Below are 17,469 nucleotides of genomic sequence, written 5' to 3'. Positions count from 1 at the left end.
CGTTTGTTGCCGATCTGACTGTATGAAATGTGGAGGTTTGGGTGTCAGTCACAAAGTTCCGCAATCGGATTGGCGTGTGCGGAAGGGTGTAGCTTTGGAATGTGCGCATTTCAGGTGTGTACAGCTCTTGCCGTTAACGTCGCCTACACAGTAGAAATAATTTCTAAACTGTTTTATACAATCCAATACTCAGAGTTTGACCTTTACGCAAAACTTTCCTTCCGATAAAGCCGTTCCAGTAGATAAAAGTATTCAACAAACACTATTCTCGCCTGTTTTCCTTTTAAAGGGAAGCGGTAGGCTCTATATTCCCAGTATAAAATTACGATTTTATCCAGACGTTTTACCGATGTGATATTTTGAGTACAGTGAATCAAAACAAAAATATTTTTACATCGCGTTTGAGAGATAACTGTGACTTTATAATTACGATATGTAATTTTTGTAAAATGTTTCAAAATTAATCAAAAAAATTTGAAATGATTTAAAATTTTACTGCACTCCAGTTTCAGGACTCTGCCGAACGACTTTTGGAAACTTGAACATTGTCATTTTCGTGTATTCTGAGAATAATATACAGTGTTTCAAAAATATATTCCTTGTAAAATTATGTTGTTTATTGTTGTTAAACTTATATTTTCTATCTGCTTCCACCATCAAAATCAGCCTCTGCTGTATTGTGATCATCTTTGCTATCTTTCTATTGACTAAGAAGCTTCCTTCTCCTAGATTAATCTACTTTGCCCGCTGATCATTTTGGAAGCATAGAGTATTTGGGTTAGTCTGACCTCGTCCAACAGCTGCAGACCTCTCACGGTACTGGCAACAGTATCTCTACCAAAGGAATTTCAGTAAATTAGTCCCTACCCGTTCACCACCATTAAGTCCAGCAGTGGCTCTCTCTCCATTCTATGTTTTCACATCAACGAATACGTTTTTCTTCGATGTTTAATTTAAAATTAGATTGCTGAATGATTCATAGCCTTTATTATTCCAATAGGTGGGTACTTACTGAGGAGCTGTGTCTGAGCTAATCACAAGAAACAGGTTTTATTGAACCAATAAAATACAATGGGATGGGATGGTTGCGTAGAAATACTGTAACATCAGTTTCGGCTTTCCTGTATTTTCACCACGTTCATAGTTCTGTTGGACAAAAATTGTGGTATTGGTTGTCACCCGTTGACTCGCTGTTAAAGAATGCTCCCCAGTTAGCCTTTCTAGTATCATACAGAAGTGCGTCATTATTTCTCATTCTTATTGCGAAGTATCTTTGATATCCATCTGCAACGGTACAGATCTGACAGCGGACTTCCGCCCATCAGACAAATTGCCCATTTTCATTGTTTCTGGCAGTTTCCTGTCCTGAACTTGAACAACACATTCAGTTTAGCAAATTTCATTTTCCCCATAAGTATTGCAATTATAACATACCTCTGAGTTTTACTGTAACTATCCACTAGAAATTCTATGGATCTCACTCCTCTGTCTATTCAGGATATATTAAAACGTTTTACAGCAATTCCACCCACCATGTTCATACATACTGTAGCAAGGAGTGTTTCCTTTGTTTACATTATCAACTATGGTAGTGCTGTGTAAGTACGTCCTAATGTATATAATTTCCAGTATCGCAGCTTGTGACTGTGGCAACAGCAATTTTGGAGGCATGCTCTCTCCTCTTACGACTGCTATCAAAAGTGACGGAATATTGATACTGTTTTCATTTTGTTATACCTCTTCTTTCGCCCTAGATTTCATTGAAGATGTTGCAAGATATTCAACTGATTCAGCTATAAGCATCGTTATGTTGTTCCGTAGGATGTGGTAGAATGACTCCTTTTTTAGTGAGTTGCATTGCATAAAAAAATTCTGACAAATAGCCAGCCCACCCACATTTCTCACGAAAATACAGGAGGCTAAAACAGATTTGGTATTATAAACTGTACAAACGATGCTGTTATTAGCTGCATCTCCACATTACAACACCTTCATTTTCTATCGATGGGCCACAATGTAAACCACAAGGAATTAATTCTGCAAGAACGCCATTAAAATGGATAAATCATACAGTAAACAAGTGGAAGAAGACCACCATTTTTTGTTGTTCACTAAAATGTATTAGTTTTTTTTACGGTTGTAAAGGAATTAGTAAGTGAGCTATTTTCGAATCCTGTCATTGTGACAGTCATTTCAGTCGAAACTGTTTGATTATTTTCAAACATTTGTAATTATTATTACTTTTTTTTTCAAATGGATCTGACACTAGTAGGTATTTTCTGCACCTTCAGAGATAAGCTGTGCCGCGTGATCGATACCTCGCGCCCGGTGAGTTGTACACTGTCTTTGCTCATGAGAGTATCTTTGGTTGGCGGACTCTGGGCAGGAGAGACAGGTTCCGGAGGGGAAGGGTGCCCGGAAAGTCGAAACTGAGCGGTGGTCGTGAGCAGATTTCAAGAGCCAATGTACTTGTTTCTTCGGAGCTGCGTGCCAGTATTTTCCGCGCTATCATGGTTCTAATGGAGAGCGGTGAGTCAGCCTAGTGAGCCTTGCCGGAGTGGGTGTTGACGCACCTTGCTTGCCGTTGCTAGAGCTGTCCCGGGCTGCGTCACACCTGTGTTTTCCCTGGGTTCCCTTCTCGGGAATGCAGCCCCGAGATTGACGCTACTTACTCCACGGACAGCATCGTTTGCGAGAGTTCTCGAAAAATCCATCTCTGTCGTTGGTAGGTTGTGGTGTTGGAGCAGCATGGTACCTGCCTTCCCCGCATGGTTTGAAATTGGTAGTCATTCGGCAGCGGGGTGATGGAGTAGTTGTTGAACTAAACGAACCGCCAACATGTCCTCAACTTTCTCTTGTAGAGCAAATGGTCACCTATTCGAGTTTCTTCCTCGTACGAAAACTACGGGCGTCCTGTTTTAAGTTAGGATTTAATGACTGTGACCTGTATTTTGATTTTAAGCCCTAGTGGGCTGGACTCTGCTGGAAGGGAATCCTACATTAAGAAGGAGGTCTGCTCTGCCTTGTGGCTGCCCCTCCCCCCCTCCCTCCGCAATTTGTACTTATTAGCATAACCTGTCTTTTAAGATGCTCAGCCACTTTGCGGAACAGTCAGTAGTAGATTGTGTTTAATACTCCAAAGGCCCTAACATCTGCTACGTAGCTGGTTGAATTGTTGAAGCAGCTGTTTTCTGAAGATAACTGAAGTGCTGAAAATTTGGCTAGACTACGTGATTAGCCAAGATCGGTTCACATAGTGACCGTTAAGTTGTTTGGTGGCTTGTGGACTTTATTCTCTGAAACCAATTTTTACGTGTGTTAAGCTGGAATTTAGTGTTTTCTGTGTTCAGTGATTTAATAATTTCTGAATTCGACTGTGTCCGAATTTGTATTTGCCTTTGGGGTGGGTCGAAGGTTTATGGTTTGTCCTTACAGCTTGTGGAATTATTTTCTGAGGACTACCTTTACATTTGCTAAGGCGGTTTTAGAACTTCCTATGGTAATTGCTTTAATAGTCTTTTAATTTTGAGGTGCTAGATTTGTATCTGCATTGAGTGTGGTGCCGTTGAGGCGGGGCAAACGTTTGTGGATTGTCCTTGCATAGTCTAAGAAAGCTTGGCTACGTGTGTTGTAGTTACAGCACTTCTTTCCTTATATCGTTGCGGCCGTCGACTGGTGACAGAGCTCTGAGTCTACCGTGCCTCCTGCGGCCTTGCATCACAATCCGGCATCGACCTGAGAAATTTTAGTTTATACATGTTTGATATACTTTCTTCTGTGACACTAAAATCTTGAAACTCCGTTATAGATTAATGTAAGCCTCGAGTAAAATTTTACTTCTTAAAGCTAGGTGGTTCTAATGAAAATACATTTACACTTGGGGTTCATTATTGTTATTTTATTCTGAAGAAAAGAAATCTATGCTTGGACCTTGTAACATGTTAATATAAAGGTCTGAAGTTCAGTAAATTAGTTATAATTACTGCTAAGTAACAAATGTCCCAGTCCTTCCTCTAGAGCCTGAATGTTGGTGTCCTTTATCGTGGTATGTGACCTTGTTTTCCGTATCGAGAGGATCACTAACCGAAAACACACACTCACACTACGAAATTACTGCAAAATTTAGTTTTGCAAGTGGACATTCTTGTTAAGTATGCGCGCAGAACCAATACCATTCCTGGCGAGAGCGCAGATATCATGTACTTCGTAAATACCGAATTTTCTTTATGAAACGAATAGAACAGTATTTAGTTTACTGTATGGAGCTTGCCATGTCTGTTCATCGTATTTTCGCCAGTTACTCAAACGAGTTTTAAGGGTAGTTTTTTTGGAATTTAGTCTGCAACATTATCTACGACAACCAAAGAAATTATTTAGTGCCTGCAGCACAAATCGACAAAATAAATGTGACATAATAAAACTGACTTGGTATTTATTAATCATTAATATCAATGTCAGCTCTGAACTCAGCATGATCAAGTGACCATTTACACACATGTTTCTGCAGAGATGTGGTCACCACCACTAGTTGCCCCCTGCAGGTCCGGGGTAAGAATAGGCCCGAGGTATTCCTGCCTGTCGTACGAGGCGACTAAAAGGAGTTTCAACCGTTTTGGCCTTCCATGTGATGGTCCCCCTTGGGGTTTGACCTCCATTTTTCAAAATTCTACAGAAGTACGAGCCTTTTGGGGAAGGACACCTTACGTGGTGTACCACTGGTCCTAAGTGCACTAAGACCTTGGCACTCAGCATTGCACCGGCGTTGTACCTATACCCACTATTCCTCAAATTGGGCCTAAACGCCTGATGGGTTGTCCAAGTTACACCAGCGATCATGATGGACTTTCCATGGCACCAGAAATCCAGCACGGTAGCCAGCCCATTGTGGTGGGGTCGTCATGTACCCTCTAGGTTGTAGCCCCCTGACAACACAGGGATCGTACTGCCGATACCTGAGCTGCACCCTCCCCACGTCGGCCAAGGAGTAGATACCCGTCTCCTTGGGGCATCAGGACTCCCGGCAATGGTCATCCTGCCAGGTGGCCCTTGCTGCGGCTGGGTGGCGCCCGTGGGGAGAGCCCCTGGTCGGAGTGGGTGGTATCGGGGCGGACGTTTCGCAGATGAAACGTCACCACGTATCAGGTCGCTCTGCGGCCGTGTCTTTCAAAAGAAAAGGTACCGTTTCTAGTTCTGGTTCTCCTGCCCTTTCCCCCTTGGCCACTCCATTGGAGGAGGGACAGGCCCGCCGGCTTGGTGCGAAGTACTTCCCCCGCTATTTGGTCTGTTCTCGAACCGATGGGGGGACATTCGCCACCTCCAAGCCCATGTTCTTTGTTCAGCACATTGGGGACATCTTCGGGGAAATCGAGGCTCTCAGCAAGATGCGTTCAGGGTCCGTTCTTATCAAGACCACCTCCGCCACACAGTCGGCGGCGCTCCAGGCGTGCGACCGCCTAGGGGACATCCCAGTCTCCATTGTCCCACATCTGGCACTAAATAGGACGCAGGGGGTTATTTTTCATCGTGACCTGCTACAATCTGATGAGGAGCTCAGGGCCAACCTGGAGTGCCAAGGCGTGCATTTCGTCCGGCGAGTCCAGCGCGGCCCCAAAGACCGTCGCATCGACACCGGGGCCTTTATCCTCGCCTTCGAGGGGGACGTTCTCCCAGAGAAGGTAAAGGTGATGTGCTACCGGTGTGACGTGCGACCCTACGTCCCGCCTCCTATGCGCTGTTTTAGGTGTTTGCGCTTTGGGCACATGTCGTCACGGTGTGAGGCTGAGCCCCTTTGTGGCGATTGTGGACGTCCTCTTCGTGAGGAACATACATGCACCCCACCACCTCGGTGCGTTAATTGTCCTGGCGTCCACTCGCCTAGATCCTCAGACTGCCCCGCATATCAGAAGGAGAAGAAGATACAAGAAATCAAAACTTTGGATCGGCTCACTTATTCTGAGGCCAGGAAGAAGTATGACCGCCTCCATCCCGTGCCATTGACCACTTTGTTTGCCTCAGTTGTGTCCCCTCCTTCCGCAGTATCCTCACCCCTATCCTGTCCCCTCTCCGCCTCCTCCGCCCATCAGGGGGCTCTGCCTCCGCCTCCCAAATCCCTCCCTTCCAAATCCTCCTCCCCCGTGGCCCCCACCCCCTCTGCCCCAGGGGCCACCCTTCCTCCTCCTTCTCCCCCCACGCCACCTGAGAAGCGATCCTCTTCTCAAGGCGTCCATCGGGGCAACGTTCCGGACCCCAGCTTCCGAGGTCCGGCGTTCCAAAACGGACCCCGCGCGTGAGGACCTACTTTGGGTCCAGCCCACCATCCCTGTGCCTCCTCGGCCTTCCAAGAAGGCCTCCAAGAAGAAGTCTCTATCCCCCTCTCCACCCCGGCGCGTTTCGTCAGACGCTCCATCCGTGAGTCGCTGCTCCCGGCCGTCCTCAGTTTTGCTGGGACGCTCTGCTGCCAGGCGCTCAGCTGGCCTTTCGTCGGCAAATGATGCTGCCCCTCCTACACAACCAGGGACAGCGGCCGCAGCTGGCGACGAGTCGATGGAACCGGATCCGCCTCTCGTCGGTTGTAGCGTTGTGCCCTCGCAACCTGGCCCACCGCGGCCGTCGAGGTGACCAGCTCTTCCCCCATCTCGTTCCCCCAACTTTTTGACTAGCGATGGCGTTGTTTCATTGGAACGTAAGAGGTATTCGATCTCATCGGGAGGAATTACAACTGCTCCTCCGCCTGCACTGTCCACTCGTCCTTGGACTCCAGGAAACCAAGTTGCGCCCGACTGACCGTATTGCCTTTACCCACTATACCTCGGAGCGGTGTGACCTCACCCCTGTGGATGGTATCCCAGCTCATGGTGGGGTCATGTTGCTCGTTCGGGACGATGTCTATTACCATCCCATCCCATTGACCACCCCACTCCAAGCAATAGCTGTCCGCATTACTCTTTCTGCTTTAACTTTTTCAGTTTGTACCATCTACACTCCACCGTCGTCTGCTGTTAGTCGGGCTGACATGATGCACCTGATCGTTCAGCTTCCCCCGCCGTTTTTATTGTTTGGCGACTTCAATGCTCATCATCCCCTTTGGGGCTCTCCTGCATCCTGTCAAAGAGGCTCACTCTTAGCAGATGTCTTCAACCATCTCAATCTTGTCTGCCTCAATACCGGCGCCCCGACTTTCCTCTCGGACTCTACTCATACCTACTCCCTCTTGGACCTCTCGATCTGTTCTACCACTCTTGCCCGTCGGTTCGAGTGGTATGTCCTTTCTGACACTTATTCGAGCGACCACTTCCCCTGTGTCGTTCGTCTCCTGCACCGCACCCCATCCCCACGTCCTTCAAGCTGGAACATACTGAAAGCTGACTGGGGAATTTACTCATCCCTGGCGACCTTTCCGGACCACGATTTTCCCAGTTGTGACAGTCAGGTCGAATACCTCACGGCTGTTATCATCAATGCTGCCGAACGTTCCATTCCTCGTACTACTTCTTCTTCACGTCGCGTTTCCGTCCCCTGGTGAAACGAGGCTTGTAGGGACGCTATCCGTGCTCGACGACGTGCTTTACGCACCTTTCGCCGCTATCCTACGTTGGCGAATTGTATTGAATACAAACGACTCCGAGCGCAATGCCGTAGAGTCATCAAAGACAGCAAAAAAGCTTGTTGGGCCTCTTTCACCAGCTCCTTTAACAGTTTTACTCCCTCTTCCGTCGTTTGGGGTAGCCTGGGCCGGCTGTCGGGCATTAAGGCCCACTCCTCGATACCTGGCCTGACCTCAGGTAATGCGGTCCTTGTTGATCCTGTGGCTGTCTCCAACGCCTTTGGCCGCTTTTTCGCGGAGGTTTCAAGCTCCGCCCATTACCATCCTGCCTTCCTTCCCAGGAAAGAGGCAGAAGAGGCTCGGCGACCTTCCTTCCACTCGCTGAATCTGGAAACTTATAACGCCCCCTTTACTATGCGGGAACTCGAACGTGCGCTTGCACTGTCCCGGTCCTCTGCTCTGGGGCCAGATGCCATTCACGTTCAGATGCTGGTACACCTTTCTCCGGCGGGCAAAAGCTTCCTTCTTCGTACCTACAATCGCGTCTGGACCCATGCGTTGGCGTGACGCCGTTGTTGTTCCTATACCCAAACCCGGGAAGGATAGACACCTTCCTTCTAGTTACCGCCCCATTTCTCTTACAAGCTGTGTCTGTAAGGTGATGGAGCGCATGGTTAATGCTCGGTTAGTCTGGATTCTTGAATCTCGACGGCTACTTACTAATGTCCAATGCAGCTTTCGTCGCCGCCACTCCGCTGTTGACCACCTTGTGACCTTGTCGACATTCATCATGAACAACTTTTTGCGAAGGCGCCAAACGGTAGCCGTGTTCTTCGACTTGGAGAAGGCTTATGATACCTGTTGGAGAGGAGGTATCCTCCGCACTATGCACAGGTGGGGCCTACGCGGTCACCTGCCCCTTTTTATTGATTCCTTTTTAACGGATCGAAAGTTTAGGGTACGTGTGGGTTCCGTATTGTCCGACGTCTTCCTCCAGGAGAACGGAGTGCCTCAGGGCTCCGTCTTGAGCGTAGCCCTTTTTGCCATCGCGATCAATCCAATTATGGATTGCATTCCACCTAATGTCTAAGGCTCTCTCTTCGTCCATGACTTCGCGATCTACTGCAGTGCCCAGAGAACATGCCTCCTGGAGCGTTGCCTTCAGCGTTGTCTAGACAGCCTCTACTCCTGGAGCGTTGCAAATGGCATCCGGTTCTCTGAAGAAAAGACGGTTTGTATCAACTTTTGGCGATATAAAGCGTTCCTTCCGCCATCATTACATCTCGGTCCCGTTGTTCTCCCATTCGTGGACACAACTAAGTTTCTAGGGCTCACGTTGGACAGGAAACTGTGTTGGTCTCCACATGTCTCTTATTTGGCGGCCCGTTGTACACGTTCCCTTAATGACCTCAGAGTTCTTAGCGGTTCATCTTGGGGAGCGGATCGCACTGTCCTGCTTCGCTTGTATCGGTCCATAGTCCGATCGAAGCTGGATTATGGGAGCTTCGTCTACTCGTCCGCTCGGCCGTCCCTCTTACGCCGGCTAAACTCCATCCACCATCGGGGGATACGTCTTGCGACCGGAGCCTTCTACAATAGTCCTGTCGTGAGTCTTTATGCTGAAGCTGCCGAGTTACCGTTGACCTACCGGCGCGACGTACTGCTGTGTCGGTATGCCTGCCGGCTGTCGTCTATGCCCGACCACCCCTCTTACAAGTCCTTCTTCGCTGATTCTCTCGACCGTCAGTACGGGTTGTATGTGTCTGCCCTGCTGGCCCCCGGAGTCCGCTTCCGTCACCTGCTTCGACAATTGGATTTTGCCCTCCCTACCACCTTCAGAGAGGGTGAGAGCCCGACACCACCTTGGCTCCAGGCTCCGGTTCATATTTATCTCGACCTCAGTTTGCTCCCGAAGGAGGGTACTCCGGCTGCAGTGTATTGCTCACGGTTTGTCGAACTTCGTGCTCGACTTGCCGGTCACGCCTTTATTTACACCGATGGCTCCAAAACTGACGATGGTGTCAGCTGTGCCTTTGTCGTCGGGGCCGCCACCTTTAAATACCGGCTCCTCGACCAATGTTCCAGCTTTACGGCCGAGCTTTTTGCTCTCCATCAGGCCGTTCAGTATGCCCGCCGCCACCGCCATTCATCATATGTACTCTGCTCTGACTCACTCAGTGCTCTTCAGAGCCTTGGAGCTCCCTATCCGGTCCATCCCTTGATTCAACGGATACAGCAGTCCCTCCATTCTTTCGCTGATAATGGTGGTTCTGTCAGCTTTCTGTGGGTTCCCGGACAAGTAGGAGTGCCTGGGAATGAGGCTGCGGATGCTGCAGCCAAGGCTGCAGTCCTCCTGCCTCGGCCAGCCTCCCATTGTGTCCCGTCATCTGACGTTTGTGGGGATGTATGTAAGAGGCTTGTGTCGTTGTGGTGGGATGCTTGGTCATCCCTCCAAGGAAACAAGCTCCGGGCAGTAAAACCGCTCCCAACTGCTTGGACAACATCCTCCCGACCATCTCGGCGCGAGGAGGTCCTTCTGACCAGGTTGCGGATTGGGCATTGCCGGTTTAGCCACCGCTACCTGCTCTCCGGTGACCCAGCCCCGCAGTGCCCTTGTGGTCAGTCATTAACAGTGCGCCATGTTTTATTGTCGTGTCCCCGTTTTAGTCAATTTCGTGTTGTCCTGTCCCTGCCATCTACTTTACCGGATGTTTTAGCTGATGACGCTCAAGCAGCTGCTCGTATTCTATTCTGCGTTTTATAACTTTAACTGGCTTGTCCAAAGACATTTAATCTTTTTACTTATTTTATCTGCATCTTTGTCAGGTCTTTCTGGTGTCCCCTCCATCCCCTTGAGTTTTACCAGAGACTGGGCGCTAATGACCTCAGCAGTTGAGCGCCCTTAAACCCAACCAAAAAAAAAAAAACCACCACTAGTTACTTTTTCAGTATGTTTGTCTGACAGATTATGGCGAGAGATGGAAGCGAATCGCGAAATAAAATATTTCGCTGAAATAGTAATATTTTGTGGTAGCACCAATGTATTAAGTTTCAAAAGATCATATACGATAACTTACAGAAAACTGTATGTATTGAGTCTATATCGAAGTACATACATATATTCGTGGAACTTCAGTGAACACACTTTTTGCTATAGCCGGCGTTCAATTTTCTCTTACGATTGCAAATGGCAATTCTGTGCCACTTTAAAAAGCTGTCTTATATTTGCAAGTCCTTATGGATTATAATCGAGACATACATTAAAGAAATTTTGGAGTATGTATCGTGGACTAAAAGAATATAACTTCGTCTAGTTTTTCGTCAGTAAGGACCTATCGCACTTCGATTATTTCTTATGTACATCAGAGATGTAAGTCACCCTCTTGTACTGGCTAATAGGTTTATAGCATTTGTAGCACGGTCCTGAAGGTTTGAGTAGGTTTTCTCAAAGTGATATCAGAGAAATCCAAAGCATTTCAGCAACTAGTGATACTATAGTTTTTGAACAAGCAATATCACAGACGTGAAATAACTTCTTGGAGCACTTGTTACAATTCAGAGCCTTCCGCTCGATCAAGCACTGACCATTTTATGGATTCATTATTTTTATTATCAATGCACCTCTTGCACGACACCTACGAACATTTTACGAGTATTTCACTGGCACTGTGTAGCTACATATAAAAGGCATCTCAATTATCTGCTGCTTCTTTGCATAAGCACATTCCCGTTTCCAGAACGAACTTCTATTTATTACAGTAAGTTAAACGTGAATCTTTAGTACATAATACCAATTTCACGGTGAACATCAAGAAGGAAACTGCACATTATACGTCGTGGATCGTTCATATACGTGAGCGATCGCCACGCGCTTTCCCCTGGGACTGGAGACAATTCCTGCTGCGGGACGTGCCATTAACGCGAAAATATTGACGCAGCGGGGCGCCGGATGCAGCACGCCGTAATTACTTCTCCCACGACCCGGCTAGCACGCTCTTCCTGGATATGATCGATATACTCATAAATTTTTAAGGGTATTTAGCGAGTAGCGGCTGTAATGCTGAAGGATAAATAGTCTTAATCCTGCGCAAGTTACAAAATTTATGTGACAGAAGCTCTCCTACTAATCGTAAGATAAGGCGACTGGTCGTGTTGCTGATGAACAAATGAAGTCATAAGGGAGCATTATTACTCTCTACACCCAAAGCTAAAAGGACATTTTAAGTACATTGCACTATATTTGGTACAGGCAACAATCTTGATTTTCTAGTTGCGTTCATAATACTAATTGCTGTAATGTCTATTTTCGTTGAATTCTGACTCTGTAGTAACGTAGCTGATTCAGTCTCTAATTTAAAATACTTAATTTCCGTGGTCACTGGTGTTTTGGCTTGAATTCCGCCACAGAACTTTGTACCTCTTTTGTTTGTCATAGCAATGATCCATTATGGGGTGTAGTGGACGTTATTTAGAGATGAAATAATCATCAAAAATCACTATTAAATTTTGAGTACATCTTTACTTTTGAAGCAAGTAAAAAAGCGTAAAAAACACTAAATTTTTCATATCACCGCCCACTCATCCCTTCGTGCGGTAGCGTTCTCGCTCCCCTCGCCCGGGTTCCCGGTTTCGCTTCCCGGCGGGGTCAGGGATTTTCTCTGCCTCGTGATGACTGCGTGTTGCGTGATGTCCTTAGGTTAGTTAGGTTTAAGTAGTTCTAAGTTCTACGGGACTGATGACCACAGATGTTAAGTCCCATAGTGCTCAGAGCCCACTCATCCCTAAACTTCGCAGTAATTACGTTAGACTACGTATATGTTTCCCTTCCACCAACGCTACTTCCGTAAACGTCTTGCAATTATCTATATAAGGAGAGCTAATGCTGTTATTGCTTCCCAAAACATCTAAGGGCAAAGAGTTTTAGGATCAGTTCGAGGGAAAGACCGAAGTGATGTGTCGTTAAGACACTTACGCAGCGTTCGGAAGGAGATAGTTATTATCGCCATTTGCCCATAAAGATTTCAGCCTCCATGGGTACCTTATATCGCTGGAGGCACATACCACAATAGTCCCTTAAACGAGCTACGATCGGTCCCGTCTAATACTACCAGCTGAGCTTTGCTCTGTGTCGAAGGATGTGGGTTTCGAACAATGTTAAACTCTGTCTTTCCCCATTCTCTTTTTCCTTGTGTAGCTCCAGACAAGATAACTTTCAGTTAAGCTTATAGACTAAAATTTAGTTAGAAAGATATCTGGTTTGAAAATTGCCAGTTACTACTACAAAGCCACTTTCAACTTTTCAAATATATTTCGCGTATCTCGTGAGCTAGTCATTGCAGATATTTTACAGAGACGTTCCTGTAACGTACTACAGACAACACAGTATTTGAGGGTGTGTGAAATCTGGTGGAAGCATTGGTTATGCATTTCCCAACATTTTGACTGCTCAGTGCTTAGGAGGTATCCGAGCACGCAGGTAGTAGCTTTTTGAAGAACTCACTGTTCCGGCTACATCGAGATGTGCAGACGGTTGACTGGTGTTACGGGTCGTTGTCGTGAGATTGCAGTTCTGGTGAGATTGTTCTATTTATGTAATTATTTGAAGTTACTATAGATATGCGAGGTGTTTCCATAAAATTATTCGTGAGGTGTATGCATCTCACTGGTAAAGTCCCTGCCAATTCATGCTGCTAAATTTGTTGGGAATCGTGCAAATGGATATGAATTCTGCGTGTTGTTGCTAACGGTTTGCCTCTTTGTGAAGTAAATACGAATCATGATACAGAATCGAACTTTTATCAGTTAATCCAAAACAGTATGCAGTCAGTTCACTCACTGCTTCGTTCAGTTTAGTTTAGCCTATGATCTACTTTGTTGTGTATGGAAATGACTTAATGTGACACTGGTATGTCCGAGTTGCGTTTCACGTGTCTTTGTAATGGCTAGTGGTCATGGGTTACTATGTTCATTTGATTTTGATCCAGTTATATCATTTAAATTTAAATATTATTTATTATTAAACTTTCCTGATCATCTGTTCGGTATTTAACTGCAAGAACCTTTCGTCTGCCACCATTTCGTAATTGCATGTCACAAGACTTTACCTATATCTCAGCTCTGATCACCGCATTTGGTAAATTTTGTCGAGTATTTCGCGGGACGGGTGGCATCCCCTACTTTTGAAAGTACATATTCCTGTGCGGCAGCATGCTCTTTCAGCTAATGTGGTAAGTCTTGAGGAGGAACACTGGTGGGACTCTATGTATGATACAATAAAAGTGTATTTTTCCTGTTTTACGACCCACGTCGAATAGAGTATTATCTAGAGGTGCTTTTCACGTTTGGCAAACCATGGACATACAAATCTTTCAAAGTGCAAAATAATTCTGCCGATGTTACTTAATACTGCTGGTATATATTTGATGTTTCATATTTCACTACTGTGAATTCAATATTGAGTCTACATCCCTACTTCAAGATGATATTCTCTAAATTTTTCAACACTTGAGATACTGACTGGATCTTTTAACTGACGTTCTCGATCAGTGATGTTCAATTTTGTATTCTATGCCTGATATTCCGTTGCACGATTAATGTAGGCGTGTGCGGCTCACGTGAATCCTTTTTCTCACGCCGATGTCACACAGCGTTTAACACTTACTTGGGGCGTCACTGGACTGTTTCAAGGCATAGTTTCTTCTTTCCAGTACACGTCTGGTTTACTTGGCACAAGATATGACGTTTCTTAAGACAGGGCATTGCTTAGAAATTTGAGATTTGTTTAATGTTTACGTTGGTCTATTGTTACTTCATATAACAGCCGCAAGAACAATTACAGAGACAAAAAATGTAGGAGAATCGAAAAGAACGATCCCATGCATGAAAGGTTGCTATTTTATTAGCAGCCAGTGATCAATTATAACATTCTCATTACCAAGAACAATTACAGAGACAAAAAATGTAGGAGAATCGAAAAGAACGATCCCATGTATGAAAGGTTGCTATTTTATTAGCAGCCGGTGATCAATTATAACATTCTCATTACCATAACTGTTTCTCCCCTACGTACCACATCAACATGTCACTGAAAGTCTCTTCTCTCCACTACGACGTCATTATTTTTACAAAGTGACGAGCTAGTGTGGTGAACCGATTACATTTGATGTTCCAAACCGTAATATATATGTGATTTGAAGGAAGCCGTGGCCTGATAAAAGTGGTAGTGTTAATGAAATTTTATTTTTAATCATTACCAGGAAATAAATTTTACTAGATTACTCACTATAAGGTTGTCTCAGAGCACTACACCTATACTTTTGAGAATGATTGAGACCTAATGTTGTAATGCACCTATTTATCCTTCCTTATTAATTATTACTGTCGTATGAATATGTACCCTTAATCTTCGAGCATTTGAATGACACAGTAATGAGGTTATTAGGATGCATAGGTTCATAAAAGACTGACTCCTAAGCAAGGGATGCCTCCAGATCCACTGAGAAACTCTAACTTTAAACACACTAAGTATATTACTGTAAATAAAGTTTAAGTTTCGTACCGTATTACTAAGCTAAATTAGGCATGTAACCGCTATAACCGATAACTAAAATCGACGCTAAGTCGATAGCAGATAATGCTGTAGAGAGCAAATGTTAACATCACAGGGAAATTTACCCTGTACCTGTAACGATTAACGAAAGGTGCAATCTCCTCACACTAAAAAAAAAAAAAACACACCAACAGAGATCTAAGATCAGTTTCCAGGTACAGAAATAGAATGAATTGCTGTATTTGAAAGTCTGCATAGCTACGGATCAAAAAACGAGAATACGAATGTTCGATTTACCCACTGTGCAGACCATTCTTTTAAAGTATAATATGGCTGTCGACTAGTCCCATGTGATGTGTTTGGCGCGGCCCCTGTAGCTGCGACTACCGAACACACAGCTTTGAAGCCGTACAAATAATATTACCCACCACTCCCTGAATACGTCTCTACACAGCTGTAGTGCCAATTCTTCGTCTGTCTAGAGAAAGCTGTGTTTCTGTCAAAATGAATTTTATACAGAAGGGCCGTTCGAAGGGATTTGCTGTCGAGCCAGTCCAGCTTTACAGGTAAGCCTTCCAGAAATAAACGAGTAGATTATTAACTGTCCCAATCACCGTTGTTAATGAAAAGCCTATCATAGCTTTTTTGGCTTCGTCTCTACACTTATACGTTTTTTTTAGTAATCTTTAATTATTTTTCCATGTGAGTGTTTGAAATTGTATATGTGTGTGTGTGTATATTAAGCATACCTCGCATTGGTGAGAAATGTTTGACACCTGAACAAATATGCTTATATCTCTGTTAGCCCTTGTGTATAATGGCTTATGCAAAACAAGAGAAATTTTACTGAAAATATGACACTTCCATTAATATTCTTGCGTTAATGATTGGGCTACCAAGGTAAACATCTTTTAAGAAGCGCCAGCCTATAACAGAGTGGCCATCCCTCCGCCCCCATGCTGTCTTCTTTTGCCTGTTCCGTAATTTTCCACGTTTTTGTTAGGTTGCTTCCTTGTCTGTCAGTCTGTTTGGTATATACGTATTTTGCAAACTGATTTTATGTTAATTTTCCAGTTTTATAACTTAAACATAGGTCAGAATTCGAAGTCAACGTAATATTAAGTCGCTTTCTCGTCGTTGTGTTCGGTAAGAATGTGAGTGGCAGTGGAAAAGTTTGGTAATGCCTGACATCTCGGCAGTCCTGCAGGACCAACAAGTTGTGCAGTTGCAGTCAGGATGCATTGCAGGCAGTATTCGAGTGAACGGGCATGGGTGAGTACAGTGAGGGAGGAAGAGGTGATGGCTGTCGCTTTCTGGTCAGTCTGTTCAGCCCAGATTTTTCAATTTACTTTAAACTAACTTCCCAACTAGCTAGATTTATGAAACTATCAACATAGCTTAGTACTGGATGGCAAGGGAATATAAAATTTCTCTCTTGTATGAGGGTGGCGGAGGACACTTTGTGTACCACTGCCATTTCTCCGACTTCCTGTTTCAGCAGGAAGAAAAATTGCTGGCAAACCTCCATGCGAGTTCTAATCTCTCTAATCTTTACTGTGCCTATCTTTTACGCGTCATATGTATATCAGGAAGCGATGTGTTGGTTGAGTCAGGTGAAGTCAGGTGAAGGGAAACTGAAAGGAACCTGAAATTTGCCATCTGTACATTTGAAATTGGTGGTAAGGACTATGGGACCAAACTGCTGAGGTCATGGGTCCCTAGGCTTACACACTAATTAAACTAACTGAAACTAACCTACGTTAAGGAAAACACAGACACCCATGTCCGAGGGAGGACTCGAACCTCCGACGGGGGAGCCGCGCGAACCGTGACAAGGCGCCCTAGGCCGAACGGCTACCTCGGACAGCTTACTGCAAGTGTCTGATGTAAACTCATCAAATTATGTGAATCAATTTAAAATTTTACATACATGGCACTAAAATTCAGAAAATAATGATTTAAATGAAATAATTATTTCATATTCACAACTTTCTAAATGAGACTAAAAACTAGAAAGTGATTTCTCCGTGCCTCTTACAGATTCCTAAGTCAATATACACAGACATGGTCATATGAGAGCCTGAGCTGTTAATAGCTGTGGAAATGCTTGTAAGATTTAAAATGAAAACGTGCTGTGCATGAATAGTTCACCTCCTTACTACTACGTTACTTACTAACTGCCGCTCGAATGGTACAACTCCTTACTAAGAAGGCGTGGTAAAAAGCATTTTCTCTGTATTGTTCTCAATAACGGTTACGGTACTGCATGCCATGCACATTACTCGGTCGACTTTCTCGCCTCGCCTCGCTGGCGCTACCGGCTGCCACTAAATGACTCCGAAATGTAGCGTGTAATATAGCCGTGTGAAACGTAGCA

The sequence above is a fragment of the Schistocerca cancellata genome, chromosome 2, assembly GCF_023864275.1.
Source record: "Schistocerca cancellata isolate TAMUIC-IGC-003103 chromosome 2, iqSchCanc2.1, whole genome shotgun sequence".
NCBI lineage: Eukaryota > Metazoa > Arthropoda > Insecta > Orthoptera > Acrididae > Schistocerca > Schistocerca cancellata.
This window is presented reverse-complemented; position numbering follows the sequence as displayed.